Here is a 15,891-nt window from a genome sequence, read left to right as displayed (position 1 = left end):
AACTTTTTTTTTTTTTTTAATTTTAGGGATAACAATTTTAAAGTCTAAAAACTCTTTGCTTTATTTTCTATCCCAAAGATTGTCTGCTATATTTTTCCTAAAAGTTGTTTAGTTTTACACTTTACATTTGAGTCCATGATGGATGGACTTTATGTTAATTCTTCATGTGACGTGAAACTTAGGTCAAGGCCTGTTTTTCTACCTGTGAATGTCTAGTTAACTGCAACACCATTTGTTGAAAAGGTTTCTTCTTCCATTGATTTGCTTTTGCAGTTCAGTTGGAGTCTGTGATCTTGAATTAGGCAATGCTTGCCCAGGTATCACTCCAAAAGCACAAGCAACGAAAGAAAAAATATGTAGTAATTGAACTTTATACAAATTAGTATCTTTTGTGCATTATAGGATACAATGCTAGATTTACACCCAAGTATTTCTCTCTCTTTTTTTTTTTTTGAGTGACTTAAATGGTGTTGTAAGGAAGTGACGCAAGGAGTAATGGAAGTCCCTCCAGCCGCGGTGTTGTGCTGTCCAGTAGAGAGACGGATTTGTAAACCCCGGAGCGAGGTTCTACCTACCCGAGGCCGCTGGTGTGCGGAGACCCCGGGGGGAACCACTGTCACCATGTCTGACCAGGAAGCAAAACCTTCAACCGAGGACTTGGGAGATAAGAAGGAAGAAGAGTATATTAAACTCAAAGTCATTAGACAGGATAGCAGTGAGAGTCACTTCAAAGTGAAAATGACGACACATCTCAAGAAACTCAAAGAATCATACTGTCAAAGACAGGGAGTTCCCATGAATTCACTCAGGTTTCTCTTTGAAGGTCAGAGAATTGCTGATAATCACACTCCAAAAGAACTGGGAATGGAGGAAGAAGATGTGATTGAAGTTTATCAGGAACAAACAGGGGGTCATTCAACGGTTTAGATATTCTTTTTATTTTTTTTTCTTTCCCCTTAATCCTTTTTTATTTTTAAAAATAGTTCTTTTGTAATGTGGTGTTCAAAACATAATTGAAACTGGCACCCCATCTCTTTAAAACATCTGGTAATTTGAATTCTAGTGCCCATTATTCATTATTGTTTCTTTTCATTGTGCTGATCTTTGGTGATCAAACCTCAGCCCCCTTCATATCACTCTCTCCTTTTTAAAAATTACATGTGTGCATAGAGAGCCCGCCTTTTCCAGGACTGTGCATTTGCAGGCTTGTGATACATAAGATCAACTAATTCGAGTGTTCCTAATGACTTTCCAATTGGCCCTGACGTTCTAGCATGTGATTGCTTCACTCCTGGACTATGACTTTCAGTGGGAGGTGGAAGTTTTTCGGAAAACAGAACTGTGGGAAAATGACCCTTCCTTAACTTGAAGCTACTTTTAAAATCTGAGGGTCTGGACCAAAAGAAGAGGAATATCCATTTGGAGTCAAAATGACAGAGAATAATGACTAACTCCAAAGATGGCTTCACTGAAGAGAAAGCATTTTAAGATGAAAGAAAAATCTTGTCAGAATATCCCAGAAAAGATCTAATTTTCATTAGCAGTTAAAGTTATTCATGCAGAAGTGTATACAACAGAACACTGCTCTTTTTGACTTTATTTGTACTTTTTGGCCTGGGATATGGGTTTTAAATGGACAGTGTCTGTACCAGCTTCATTAAAATAAACAAAATATTTGTAAAAACTGTAAAAAAAAAAAAAAAACGGTGTTGTATTTTAATGTCAGTGTCCACATGTTTATTGCTAGTATATAAAAATGCAATTGATTTTTTTATGGTTATCTTGCATCTGGAGACCTTGATGACCTCACATGTTGGTTCTTAGATTTCTTTTTCTTTTTTTTTTAGTAAATTCTTTGATTTTTCTTTGTAGATAGTCATGTCATCTCCAAATGGGACAATTTTATGTCTTTCTTTCCAGTTGGAATGACTTTTATTTTCTTGCCTTTTTGCATTTCTTGAACTTCTAGCATTGTTGTTTCTTGTATTTCCTCTTTATATATTTAGAACATCAGACAGTGATTGTCTTAGCACATTTGTGCTTCCATAACAAAATACCATAGACTGAGTGGCTTATAAACTATAAACAACAGAAATTTATTTCTCACAGTTCTGGAGGCAGAAGGTCCAAGATCAGGGTTTCTCTGTTTGAGTTTCTCTGATACCCTTTCATGATTAGATTAGGGTTACACTACTTTATCCATAGTTCCACAGAAGTGCATCATAGCAGAAGGCACATGCTTTCAATTAGTATTATTACCAGTGATATTAACTTTGTTAGCTTTGATCAGTTGGTTAAGGTGATGATTCCCAGGCTTTTCCACTATGAAGTTTTTACTTTTTTAGTTAATAAGTATTTTGTAGGAAGATATTTTGAGACTGTGTAAAGAATCTGACTTAGCAACTAAACAACAACAAAATATCTTCTTATTCTTCAAACTTTCACCAGCCAGCTTGAACATCATATATTGAGGACACTTGCCTGAATATTTCCCTGTGATATATCTTTATTCAAAGACAACATGATTATCTATGTAGAAAATCCCAAAGAATCTACCAAAAAGCTACTAGATCTGTAAGTGAATATTACAGTGTTGTAGGAAGATAAGATTTATGTATAAAAACCTATCATATTTCTATAAAATAGCAACAAGCAACCAGAAATTAAAATGCTAAAAATATCATTTACAAGAGCAAAAGACCCATGAAATACTTAGGGGTGAAACTAAGAAAATATGTACAAGATTGGTATTAATATTTTGAAATTACAATTGATGACATAAAGAAGACAAACAAATGGACAGACATACTTTGTTTATGTATTGGAAGAGTCAATATTGTTAAGCTGTTAATTCTTCTCAAGTTTATCTGTGGATTCAACATAAATATTATCAGGGTCCCAGTAGCCTTTTCAGATATAAATTGGTAAGCTGATTCTAAAATTTATATGAAAAAACAAAGGATCTATAATATTGTGGAAACAATTGGAAATCCATATGTTAAAAAAAAATGAACCTTGACCCTTGCCTTGTAACAGATCAAAACAAATAATCTGATATTAAAAATGGGCAGAGGAGCTGAATAGACATTATTCCAAAGAAGACATACAAATGATCAATAGGTTCATGAAAAGGTGCTAATCATCAAGAATCATCAGGAAAATATAAATCAAAATCATCATTTTATATGTTAAAATGATTATTATAAAAAAGACAAGAGCTAACAAGTCCTGGTGAGGATGTGGAGAAAAGGGAATATTTATGCACTATTGGTGGGATTAGAAATTGGTACTGCCACTATGAAGGAGCTTCAAACACTTCAAAGTAGAATTACTATATTATCAGTAATCCCACTTCTGAGTATTCCCAAAGAAAATGAAAATGAGATCTTGAAGAGATACCTGCATTCCCATGTTCATTGTGGCATTATTCATAATAGTCAAGATATAGAAACAACCTAATTTTTTTTGTCTGATACTTCCTCTTAGCTTAATAGTCAAGTTATGAGCAGAGAAAATTTTACATGCCTTGAACCTATAATTCAGACTTTTTCAAAGGGCTGTGTGTGTGTTTGAGGGCATGCCTTCAGTGTTATAGCTTGCTTTTTTGTCTTAAATACTGTCACTGGCAAATTCCAGTAACAATTCCCAGGGAATAAAAATAGAATCTGGATAATAAAATAAAATCTTTTTTTTCCTCTTTGTGCTTAGTCTAGTCTCACTCATAGGTTGCCACATGTCTTCATAAATGTCCCATCACTTCATGGGAAATAGATGGGGAAACAGTGGAAACAGTGTCAGACTTTGTTTTTCTGGGCTCCAAAATCACTACAGATGGTGACTGCAGCCATGAAATTAAAAGACGCTTACTCCTTGAAAGGAAAGTTATGACCAACCTAGATAGCATACTCAAAAGCAGAGACATTACTTTGCCAACAAAGGTTCGTCTAGTCAAGGCTATGATTTTTCCTGTGGTCGTGTATGGATGTGAGAGTTGGACTGTGAAGAAGGCTGAACACCGAAGAATTGCTGCTTTTGAACTGTGGTGTTGGAGAAGACTCTTGAGAGTCCCTTGGACTGCAAGGAGATCCAACCAGTCCATTCTGAAGGAGATCAGCCCTGGGATTTCTTTGGAAGGAATGATGCTAAAGCTGAAACTCCAGTACTTTGGCCACCTCATGCGAAGAGTTGACTCATTGGAAAAGACTCTGATGCTGGGAGGGATTGGGGGAAGAAGGAGAAGGGGACGACAGAGGATGAGATGGCTGGATGGCATCGCTGACTCGATGGACGTGAGTCTTAGTGAACTCCGGGAGTTGGTGATGGGACAGGGAGGCCTGGCGTGCTGCAATTCATGGGGTCGCAAAGAGTCGGACACGACTCAGCGACTGATCTGATCTGATCTGATACCTGGATGAGGCCTCCTTTTCCATGGGGGACCTACCTCAAAGGAAGTCCTGCCAGCTTGTTGGACCCTGGTTGGAAATTAGTCACACAAATACCTTAAGATTCAACCCAAATAAGATTTCTGGTTCAGGAAATTTGGAACCAGTGCCGAACTGTTAATGGATTCCTCGAAAGACCAAAATAGGCGGTATCCAATGGGGCAGACTGATGTGACTGGGGGTCCCCCTTGAATTTATAACAGCCTGTGCTTAAGATAGTCCTTCCCCAGTCAGAATAACCCACAGGTTAGACAGGACTGCCTCAGAGCCACAGCCATTTAGGCACGTTAGTTCTTAACCTACTTGTTTGTTAGGAAGTGGCACAACTATCTGAGTCAAGGGTGTTCTCTTTTCTCCTTTCAACCAAAAAGAAGGAGTTTCAGACTTCACACCATGTGAGTGCTAAAAGCACGAGGGAGTCCCATGGGGTGCTTACCAGGTCACTAAAGGCACCTGGTATTCTGTGCTGAGACCAGCAGGAGAACTTGTGGAACCTCAGTTGATAATCACCCAAGATTCGCCTGCCAAGCAGAGGGGCCAGGTAGGCAGTGAGTGTTTCTTGTCTGGCCAGCAACTCACAGGTCTTCCAGGTACTGGGGTTCCCGGTCTTACAAAGGGCTCACAGGGCTCCCCTGCCTACTTCAGAGAAACTCACACCATGCAGCAGGGATTAAAAACAAACAAACAAACAACAGCAACAAAAAACTCAATCATAATAAGATAAAGGAAATCATTAGAAACCAACACAAAACCTTTCAGCATTCCTAGAGTGCCCCAAGGAATATCACCAAATCTATACTACTACTGGTCCTGAGTGATTAGAAGGGAATGCAATCCTGAGGTCCTGTTTAACTTCCCAAAGTGACCTGGACATGAGGTGAAAACTTCAAAAAGTGGAAGCAGAACCAGATAGCCCTCCCGGCCTCTCGCCTCAGCAAGGTTGCCTGCCAGGTGTTTAATAACCAAGATATAGAGGAGGAAAAGTCAGAGGATAAAAGGGCCTGGGGATATCAGGAGAGGCCTAAGAACAGGCATTCACAGAACCATTAGAATATAAACTGCATGCACACATTCTCACCCATTCCTTTCTATATGTCCCTGAACACCCTGTACCCCTGTGTATCATACAAACATTGGGGCTACTATCCACCTAATGGGAAACAAACTGGAGATTGGTGTTCCCCTAGACCAAGGCACAAAGAGATAATGGTAATGGCTGAGGAAAACCTTACCTAGGCAGAACAAGTGGACCTCCTAGGATTAAATCCCGAGGTTTGGGCCCAGGGATGGGTGTGTGGGTAGGCTAGCTGCAGGAGCCAGTCCTGTGATAGTCCATCTAAAACCTGGACATTTATTGTCCCAGATTTAGCTCAAATATCACAAACTAGGGTGTCCTATCTAGGCTTCATTCTCACAGGTCAGAGAAGCCTACCCCAGAAAAGAAAAGAAGCCATTTTCAGCCTCACCTACCCAAAACTGGAAGATAGCTTAGGAGTTTCTTGAGGATGGCTGGGTTTTGTCACATCTGGATCCCTACTGCTACTGCTAAGTCGATTCAGTCGCGTCTGACTCTGTGCGACCCCATAGACAGCAGCCCACTAGGCTCGTCTGTCCCTGAGATTCTCCAGGCAAGAATACTGGAGTGGGTTGCCATTTCCTTCTCCAATGCATGAAAGTGAAAAGTGAAAGTGAAGTTGCTCAGTTGTGCCTGACTCTTAGTGATCCCATGGACTGCAACCTACCAGGCTCCTCTGTCCATGGGATTTTCCAGGCAAGAGTACTGGAGTGGGGTGCCATTGCCTTCTCCATCTGGATCCCTAAATATGGTCTAATATCTAGGCCTTTATATGAAAAGTTGAAAGGAAAGGATGATCCTTTTGAATGGGATTGAAACTGTGTAACTCAGATTGGGACTCAAACCTTAATTCCCTTGAATGGAACAACTCAAGTATGCTTTCCAGGTAGAAGAAACCATGAAAACTCTCACGGAATATGGTAACCAAGTGCTATTCCTTCCCACCAGGACCTAGGTGTATCTAAAAACCCTCAAAATCAGCTCCCTCCTAAGTGGAATGCACCCCACTTGGTGATTCTGAGAGAGGAGGGAAAGTGGCTGGACGCAACCGATAGATAAATGAAGAAGGGGTGCAGCTGTTAGGATGCAATAAAAACTGGCTGCAACCAAAGTGACTTCGAGAATATTTCTGTCATTGATCTTTAGCTCATTATGCCTTCATCATAATACTAAAAATCACTCCCCCTTTTATGCCTTGACAGTTTCAAGGTAGACCATAAAAGGCCAAAAAGTGGATAGCAGCCCAGTCTGCTGGATAGCCCAGTGTGTGTGTGTGCTCTGCTGCTCATTCGTGTCTGACTCTTTGTGACCCTATGGTTTGTAGCCCACCAGGCTTCTCTGTCCATGGAATTCTCCAGGCAAGAATACTGGAGTGGATTGCTATGCTCTCCTCCAGGGGATCTTCCCAGTCCAGGGATCAAACCCATGTCTCCTGCATTGGCAAGTAGATTTCTTTACCACTGAACCATCTGGGAAGTCCTGGATAGCCCATCCTTGGCATGAATTCAGTGTCTCCCTGGGCCTCACATTCCAGACTTGGTTCTCATTGACTGACTCCTTCTTCTCACTAACTTTCTCTCAAATTTACGAGCTGGATCTTGAAGAAAGAAAACAAAAAACCACAGACATTAGGGAAAAGATGGAACACATAGATGCTCCATTCTGGTTAATGTCCCTATCCTCTTTGAACTCTGCTCCAATATGCTTTTACAATCCCAGAAATGGAGTTTGGTAGGGCAAAGGGTACTGTGGAAAGTGTGTTGTTGATGAAATGCAACGTAGTGTCTCCTTGAGGTGAGGTGAGACCAAACACTGGTGAGGGAAGAGCCTGAAACCCAAAGAGGACTTCTAAGAGTTGACTGTGGTGGAGAGGATGCTGGAAAATTGCCTGAATGTTTCATGCTTTTTGTAGGATGAGTGAACCTGTCAAGAACCAGCTGGATTTGCCCCTCTGGGAGTAAGGGGTTTGCTTTCTCTGAGACTTGCTTTGAGCACACGTCAAAGGGAAATAAGTACATGGAAATTCTTCTAAACCCTGCCCAATATGCTTCTGACATGGAGAAAGAAAATAGGCTGGTTGTAGAAACAACCTAGCTGGCCTGCTTCTCAGCAGTAAGGAATTTGCTTGCCAATGCAAGAGAGGTTTGATGCCTGGGTATGGAAGATCCCCTGGAGAAGGAAATGGCCACCCTCTCCAGTATTCTTGCCTGAAAAATCCCATGGGCAGAGGAGCATGGTGAGCTACAGTCCATGGGGTCGCAGAGTCAGACACACAACTTAGCAACTCAACAACTGCAGCAACAGCAGAAACAACCTAGAGCCTGTTGGGTTTGTCTCTTGCTTTAAATCTTGAGGGTACAAATGAAATTATTTACAGAACAGAAGCAGAGTCACAGATGTAGACAACAAACTTCTGGTTACCAGGGGATAAGAGGTGGGGGAAGGATAAATTGGGAGATTAGGACTGACATGTACACGCTACTACATATAAAATAGATTAACTATACCTGCTGTATAGCACAGGGAACTCTACTCAATACTCTGTAATGGCCTACATGGAAAAAAAAAATCCTAAAAAAAAATGAGCAGAGAGTAGATGTATATACATGTGTAACTGATTCACTTTGCTGTATACCTAAACCTAACACAACGTTGTCAATCAACTATACTCCAATAAATTTAAAAAAAAAAGCAAAAACCCAAGAGTCCTCTCTTCTCCTTCAGAGTGCATGCATGGTTCAGCTCCAGCCTTCTTAGGCATGTCACCTCTAGTGTTGGCATGAAGTCAAACTGGTTTCTCCCTTTTTTAAGATCTGACACACAACAGTCCCCAGGCATTCATTGCCTGCACTGGCAAAGAGAAGAGATAATGAGTGCTATTCATTCTGTCCCTGACATCTGTCTGGATATGGTCTAGACTTATGGGGTATGAATTCAGATTAGGATAGGTGTGGAACATGTACAGGTACTCAGGGTTGTTAGGGACCAACTAAGGAATACTCTTGTAGCCTCACAGGATCTTTGATTTGGGTTAGAACCAGATTGGCCTCTGGGCTGTCCTATTATACAAATCATAACCATGCTGGGATTATTCTGAACAGCTAAAATGTGGACACATCCACTATCTGATTAAGAATGCCTCTAGTTGTTTTTTTTAATTTATATTTTAACTGAAGGACAATTGCTTTACAGAATTTTGTTTTCTGTCAAACATCAAAATGAATCAGCCATAGTTTGTTTTGTTTTTTTTTTTTTAACATTTTTAAAAGTCAGATTTATTGGGATAAAATTTACACAGTAAAATTCACCCTTTTGAATGTGTAGTTCTACGAATTTTGACAAACAGTGCCACAATCAATATATGGAACATTTCCATCGTTCAAATGTTTCTTCACGCTCCTCTGTCATCAGCGACCCCCAACCCCCAGCCCAAACCCAGCCCGTGGCCAACAGTTATACATATATCCCCTTCCTCTTGAACCTCCCTCCTATCTCCCACCCCATCCCACCCGTCTAGGTTGATACAGAGCCTCTGTTTGAGTTCCCTGAGACATAACGCAAATACCCATTGCCTATCTATTTTACGTATGGTAATGTAAGTTTCCATGTTACTCTCTCCAGACATCTCACCCTCTCCTCCCCTCTCTCCCTGTGTCCATAAGTCTGTTCTCTATGTCTGTTTCTCCATTGCTGCCTTGCAGGTAAATTCATCAGTACCACCTTTTTAGATTCCATATATATATGTGTTAGTACACGATATTTCTCTTTCTCTTTCTGACTTACTTCACTCTGTATAATAGGTTCTAGGTTCTTTTATGGTTGAGTAATATTCCATTGTGCATATGTACCACAACTTCTTTATCCATTCATCTGTTGAAGGACATCTAGGTTGCTTCCATGTTCTAGCTATTGTAAATAGTGCTGCAATGAACAATGGGGTACATGTGTCTTTTTCAATTTTGGTCTCCTCAGGATATATGCCTAGGAGTGGGATTGCTGGGTCATATGGAGAACAACTCTAGCTTGTTGTTGTTGTTGTTCTGCTTTAAGCATTGTCTAGGGGAAAAAAAGGGGGCTTTTGAGGATGCTGCTGGCGAGATCTGGTCTCTAAGTTCTTCATGCTGCTCCTTTTCTATTTTACAGCTCTCTTGAGATATGTTCACATACTCATCAATTTAAAGTGTGCAATTTAGCAGTTTTAGTATATTCACTGCTGCTGCTGAGTTGCTTCAGTCGTGTCCGACTCTGTGCGACCCCATAGACGGCAGCCCACCAGGCTCCCCCATCCCTGGGATTCTCCAGGCAAGAACACTAGAGTGGGTTGCCATTTCCTTCTCCAATGCATAAGAGTGAAAAGTGAAAGTGAAGCCACTCAGTCGTGTCCGACTTGCAGCAACCCCATGGACTGCAGCCTACCAGGCTCCTCTACCCATGGGATTTCCCAGGCAAGAGTACTGGAGTGGGGTGCCATTGCCTTCTCCAAGTATATTCACAGGTATATGCAATTATCACCACAATCTATTTTATTTATTTATTTATGGCCGTGTAGCATGGTCTGCAGGCTCTTCATTCTCCAACCAGAGATTGAACCCATGCCCCCTGCAGGGGAAGTGCAGAGTCTTAACCACTGGACTGCCAGGGAAATCCCTACAATCAATTTTAGAATATTTTTATCACCTCAAAAAAGAAACCCCATATACTTTAGCTATTATTGTCTCTTCCTACAACCTCCTCTGCCCTAAGCAACCACTGATCTACATTCTATCTCTAGGACTTTGCCTATTCTGGACATTTCACATGCATAGAATCATGTAATATGTGGTTTTTTGTGACTGACTTCTTTTACTCAGTGTAATGCTTTCAAGGTTCATCCATGTTGCAGCATGTATCAGTACTTCATTCCTTTTTATTACTGAATAATATTGCATTGTGTGAATATACATTTGTAAACCCCTTCATTGGTTAATGGACATTTAGGTATACTTTGACTATGATTAATAATGTTGCTATGAACATTTGTATAGAAGTTTTTATGTGGACGTATGTTTTCATACGTGTCTATACCTAGGAGTGGAATGCTAGATCGAATGGTAGCAATGTACTTAACTTTTTGAAGAACTGCCAGACTGTTTCTACGGTGGCTACACCATTTCGCACTGTTTTTGTCCTTTATTTCTAGTGTTCCACTCACCTACCCACATGGTGGTTTTCATAGTCTTCCAACTTCAAGGTAGAAACTCAGACTATCACATCATATAAGATATTTGAAAGCACAAGCCACCTGAAATATATTATTGGCATTAGAACTATCTATTTCACCTACCTTTAAGGCAATATTAAAAATTATCTTTCTATAGATATTTAAATATATCCTCATAACAATCTAACTCTCCCTGTTACATCTTCCCTATTATAAAATAACCACAAAGAAGAAAAGAAGCTAAACATATAATGCTATTTATAAAATTTTCTATAGGCCATGTTTTATCACTCATGGCTAAATTTATTTATTCCTTTTTACATCCTCCTTCTTGCCATGCTGCTGACTCTGCTGCTGCTGCTGCTGCTGCTAAGTCCCTCTAGCACCAACTTAAAAGGGATCTGTTGTCATTATCATTAAATATATTGAATTTGTTTGGTACTTTGACATATATCTTAAAATTCCAGCATGCCCTAAGGAGATAAAAATCTTTTGCATTGTACCTCAGAGCTTTTCACCACAATGCTGTGGATTTCTTTCAAATGTCTTGAGTCAAATCCTGGATTTCCTAATTGACTGGATTTGTGATTTTAGACTTAATCTCCTTGAGGTTCTTTTTTTCATTCGTAAAATGGAAATGTTCATACTATCACCTTTACAGTATCATATGAGATGATGAATGTGAATGGAATATATAACATTAATACCAGATATATGTGGAGGTTTCTTAATCAGTTTAGCTATACATGTCTCATCTGTAGATATTAAATGCTGAGAAACTTGCTGTGAAAGATACTATTTACAGTTAGTAGTTATTTGCTGTTTCTTTCAACTTGGCCAGATTGCCTTTCTAGAAAGAAAGTATCTTTAGTAACAAGCTTCTGTAATTAATTCTTTACACTTCTCAAAGATCCTCCAACAACTGCTTTGTTTTCCTTCTCAGAAGACTTGAGTTTCCTGCTGACGTTCATTCTACAACTGTCAGAACATTTCATTCTCCACTCTGAACAAGACTCTCTTCCAGTATGATTTTGGCTGCTCCATGCTTACAGTGTGATAAAACTCATTTCACTATTTCATCTGGGATAGTTCCTGCATCAAATATTTCTAAGTGTTCACTACCAATCACTGCAGATAGTGACTGCAGCCATGAAATTAAAAGATGCTTGCTCCTTGGAAGAAAAGCTACGACAAACCAGTTATGGCCAATAACCATCAGTTTCTGGCCCTTGCTTTAATGTTTCAAGTGTGTACGTTACAGATACCAGGCAGGATGCCCTTGTTGTTCACTTCACTGTTTTCCCTGGAATTCTTGTTAGCAGTCAGCATGGTGTGAAGTATCCCTTTTCTGGATGGAGCTGATGCTTGGTGGGAGTAGTTTCATGGTTATTATTGCTCATATGCTTGCCTTTCTTTTTCTGCTACATCTGAGAAGAGGTTGAGTTTAGACCTCCAGCTCCTCCCAAGTGAAGTCCCTCTGTGTCTCCTGTGATTTCAAGTTAGGTAATGAATTTGAAAAGAGTATGTCTATTTTTAAAAATTAATTAATTTTTGGCTGCACTGGGTCTTCATTGCTGCAAGTGGGCTTTGTTAGTTTTGGAGAGTGGGGGGGTGGGTTACGCTCTCGAGTTGCCCTGAGCAGGCTTCTCATTGCGGTGGCTTCTCTTGTTGTGGAGTACAGGCTCTAGAGCACAGGGTTCAGTAGTTGTGGCCTAAGGGCTTAGGTGCCCCATGGCATGTGGAATCTTATCAGACCAGGAATTGAACCCGTCCCCTGTGTTGGCAGGTGGATTCTTAACCACTGGACTACAGTCCAGAGTGTGTCTTAAAATAGTTTTGTACTCTCATGTAAGTTCCTGCATATCCCTAATTTTGTCAAGATTGGAATCTATGAACTAGTGGACTAATTGCTACAGTTATTAAAAAAAAAAAAACTCTCCAAAGTGAAAAAGAAAACCAGACCATTGTGATTCCAAAGTCAACGGAAGACTATATTTCAATAACGGAGATGAATATAGTTGAAAAGTTAAATGGAATTAAAAAGTATTTAACTTTTACTTTGAACTAATGTTAGGCTTACAGAGAATGTGGAAAAAAGATTTTCTGTATTTTCTTCACTCAACTTCCCCAATGTTAACATCTTACAGCAACAGTTAGAACTAGACATGGAACAACAGACTGGTTCCAAATAGGAAAAGGAGTACGTCAAGGCTGTATATTGTCACCCTGCTTATTTAACTTATATGCAGAGTACATCATGAGAAACGCTGGGCTGGATGAAGCACAAGCTGGAACCAAGATTGCCGGGAGAAATATCAATAACCTCAGATATGCAGATGACACCACCCTTATGGCAGAAAGTGAAGAACTAAAGGGCCTGTTGATGAAAGTGAAAGAGGAGAGTGAAAAAGTTGGCTTCAAACTCAACATTCAGAAAACTAAGATCATGGCATCTGGTCCCATCACTTCATGGCAAATAGATGGGGAAACAGTGTCAGACTTTATTTTTTGGGGCTCCAAAATCACTGCAGATGGTGATTGCAGCCATGAAATTAAAAGACACCCCTTGGAAGAAAAGTTATGACCAACCTAGACAGCATATTAAAAAGCAGAGGCATTACTTTGCCAACAAAGGTCCATCTAGTCAAGGCCATGGTTTTTCCGGTAGTCATGTATGGATGTGAGAGTTGGACTATAAAGAAAGCTGAGCGCCAAAGAATTGATGCTTTTGAATTGTGGTGTTGGAGAAGACTCTTGAGAGTCCCTTGGACTGCAAGGAGATCCAACCAGTCCATCCTAAAGGAAATCAGCCCTGAATATGCATTGGAAGGACTGATGTTAAAGCTGAAACTCCAATACTTTGGCCACCTGATGTGAAGAACTGACTCATTTGAAAAGACCCTGATGCTGGGAAAGATTGAAGGCAGGAAGAGAAGGGGATGACAGAGGATGAGATGATTGGATGGCATCACCAACTCAATGGACAAGAGTTTGAGTAAACTCTGGGAGTTACTGATGGACAGGGAGGCCTGGTGTTGCTGCAGTCCATGGGGTCACAAAGAGCTGGACACTACTGAGCAACTGAACTGAACTGAACCTTAGCACAGTAATCAAAACAAGGGAATGAACATTAGTACATTAGGAGCTAAATTAGAGACCTTATACACGTGTCACCAGTTTTCCCACCAATGTCCTTTTTTCTTTACAGGATACCATATTACATTTAGTTGTTATTTCTTCCTAGTCCCTATCAGTCTATAATTGCCCTGAGATCCTTGTCTTTCATGATCTTGACAGTTTCAAAGAGTATTGAGAAATTATTTGGAACATCCCCCAATTTCAATTTGCCTAATTTTTTTTTTTCGTGATTGAATGAGATTATACATTCAGCAAGAATACCACAGAAATGATCAGTGATCAGGACTTAGCACTTCCATTTCAGGGGCCAGAGTTCAATCTCTGGTCAGGAACTGGGATCCCACAAGTTGTCCAATGAGGCCAGAAAAAAAAAAAAAGAACGCAAGACTATTAGATTGGAAAAAACTGAACTTTAATGTGAAAGTCATAGATGAAAGATTAGAGTTGTATATCAAAAGTTCTAGGACAGAATGGGGAGGGGGGCAGAATAATGCTATCCCCCCAAGGATATCCACGAAACATGTGAATAAATTAAATAGAATGTGATCAACTATGAGCATGCATGCTCAGTCATGTCTGGCTCTTTGTGACGCCATGGACTGTAGCCTGCCAGGCTCCTCTGTCCATGAGATTCTCCACGCAAGAATACCGGAGTGGGTTGCCATTTCCTTCTCCAGGGGATCTTCCCCACCCAGGGATCAAACCCGCGTCTCTTGCATCTACTGTATTGGCAGGCGGGTTCTTTACCACTACTGCCACCTGAATATATTAGGTTACAGACAAGGGGGAATTAAGGTTGCGGGTGAGCTAAAGGTTACTAATCAGTTGATTTTAAAATAGGAAGATTATCCTAGATTATCTGAGTGGCCCTGTTGTAATCACAGGGCTCCTTAAAGGGTTAACAGTTGGTCTGATGTAACATGAGAAATAACAAACTGTCATTTCTGCCTTGAGATAAAAAGAAGGGCCTCAGAAGCCAAGGAATGCAAGCAGCCTCTGGAAGTTGGAAAAGGAAACACTTTGCAAGAGCCCCCATAAAGGCAGCCCAGCCAACACCTGGATTTTGGTCCAGTTTGAGACTGTCAGACTTCTGACTTACAGAATGTAAGCTAATAAATTGGTGTTAAGCCACTATTCGGAGAAGACAACGGCAACTCACTCCAGTACTCTTGCCTGGGAAATCCCATGGACGGAGGAGCTTGGTGGGCTACAGTCCATGGGGTCAGGAGGAGTCGGATATGACTGAGCGACTTCACTTTCACTTCACTTTCATGCACTGGAGAAGGAAATGGCAACCCACTCCAGTATTCTTGCCTGGAGAATCCCAGGGATGGAGGAGCCTGGTGGGCTGCCGTCTACGGGGTCGTACAGTCGGACATGACTGAGGGGACTTAGCAGCAGCAACAGCAAGCCACTCTTCTGTAGTAATTTGTTAGCTCAGACAAAGAAAACAAACTGACTACCTACATCTGAACTTTAAGGGACTCGACATCTTGGTCCCTCCCTAGTTTACTGACTTTTCCCCCTTTATTCCTTTCGATTTCAGCTCCAGTCAGCTAGTTGTTACTTAAATATTATCCCAGTTGATTTTAGGTGTTTATGTTTCTAGGTATGTGAAACATAGGGTTCTAAAAGACAGTCTTATACAAAATTGCCACTCCCATGTTAATCCTGCAACCTTGTTCCCATTCTCCCCTTCTCCCCACCCTTCTCATACAGGACATAATTCACTTTATCTTCTGGTGTATCCCCCGACTCCTCCCCCTGACAAATGAGCAGGTGTTGACTCCTCTCCCGGACAAATGAGCAGGTATTTGTGTGTGTTCTTACATCCCCTTGTCTCTTTCACAAAAGGTGTAATTAAAAAAAAAAAAAAAACTTATTAATCTGCACCTTGTCTTCGTTGCATACATGGGATCTTCGTTGCTCCACTACATGCAGGATTTTAGTTTCCCAAAAAGGGGTTGAATCCTTCTGCATTGCAAGGATTCTTAACCACTGGACTACCAGGAAAGTCCCCAGAAAGTGTGTAGTAC

General features: G+C 40.6%; 1 pseudogene across 1 annotated transcript; it reads left to right on the top strand.

Moving 5' to 3' along the window:
* The first annotated feature begins 480 nt into the window (after positions 1-480).
* On the top strand, positions 481-1,687 carry LOC113900116 (annotated as a pseudogene). Its single transcript, XR_003513068.1, has one exon. The product of XR_003513068.1 is annotated as a small ubiquitin-related modifier 1 pseudogene (transcript).
* Positions 1,688-15,891: the final 14,204 nt, after the last annotated feature.

This window comes from Bos indicus x Bos taurus, chromosome 10 (genome assembly GCF_003369695.1).
Source record: "Bos indicus x Bos taurus breed Angus x Brahman F1 hybrid chromosome 10, Bos_hybrid_MaternalHap_v2.0, whole genome shotgun sequence".
Taxonomy (NCBI): Eukaryota; Metazoa; Chordata; class Mammalia; order Artiodactyla; family Bovidae; genus Bos; species Bos indicus x Bos taurus.
The sequence above is the reverse complement of the archived record's forward strand: the minus strand, read 5'-3'. Positions and strand labels throughout refer to the sequence as shown.